The sequence below is a fragment of the Silene latifolia genome, chromosome Y (assembly GCF_048544455.1).
Source record: "Silene latifolia isolate original U9 population chromosome Y, ASM4854445v1, whole genome shotgun sequence".
In the NCBI taxonomy this organism is placed as follows: Eukaryota; Viridiplantae; Streptophyta; class Magnoliopsida; order Caryophyllales; family Caryophyllaceae; genus Silene; species Silene latifolia.
The window spans coordinates 472,671,178-472,672,015 of record NC_133538.1 but is presented as its reverse complement, the minus strand read 5'-3'; the positions used below and the strand labels follow the sequence as shown (position 1 = coordinate 472,672,015).

At 47.9% G+C, this 838-nt stretch overlaps 1 non-coding gene across 1 annotated transcript; it reads right to left on the bottom strand.

Moving 5' to 3' along the window:
* Nucleotides 1–262: 262 nt before the first annotated feature.
* On the bottom strand, nucleotides 263–369 carry LOC141635661 (small nucleolar RNA R71). Its single transcript, XR_012540331.1, has one exon. It is a non-coding gene; the product is annotated as a small nucleolar RNA R71 (small nucleolar RNA).
* Nucleotides 370–838: the final 469 nt, after the last annotated feature.

The window sequence follows — 838 nt, the reverse complement described above, 5'->3', positions numbered from 1 at the left end:
GGTTGAGAGAAACCAGTTCGGGGGAGCTGCAAATGAAGATGCAGCCAAGCACATGGAGATTTTTATTGATTATTGCTGCTCTATACCCCCGCCGGCTGGTGTGACCCAAGATCAGATCAAGGAGACCATGTTCATTTTCTCCCTTCGTGATGCTGCAAGGGAGTGGTATAGAGATCTGGACCGAGCCGCTCATGGGATCACCGACTGGAATTCCTTAGCCCTGGCATTCTACAAAAAGTACTTCTCTACCTCAAAGACGAATGCCATTAGAGCTCAGATCACGAGCTTTAAACAAGGGCCTGATGAGAACTTTCATGAAGCATGGGTCCGTTTCAAGGAACTGGTGCGAACCATACCGCATCATGGGTTCGAAAAATTGAGTCTTTGCAACCAGTTCTATAATGGGCTGTATGACGATCAGAGGGCTATTTTGGATGCTGCAGCCAATGGCCGATTTGCTGAGAACATGGGAGAGACTAAGGGGTGGAAGATCATCGATGATTTGGTCACTCATAAGGCTGAATATGGGAATTCGAGAGGAAACCAGAGGAGAGCTGCTGAATCTTCCTCTGTTGCTGCACTAGAAGCTCTCACTGCAAGGTTTGACAAATATGAATTGGGAGGAGCTTCTAAAGGTGGGATGTACCATGTTAACGCTGTTTCAGACGGTCCTTTCGTCCGTAGAAGATGTGGAGCTTAGGGGCATGTCTCAGAAAATTGTTCTGTCCCCTTTGAGTCTTGTGCAGCCTTTCAACACTATAGGCAGACAAACACGTACTATGAGCCGAATGTCCACCCCAACTTGAGGTGGAGTAGCCAGAACGTCCTGAATCCGACT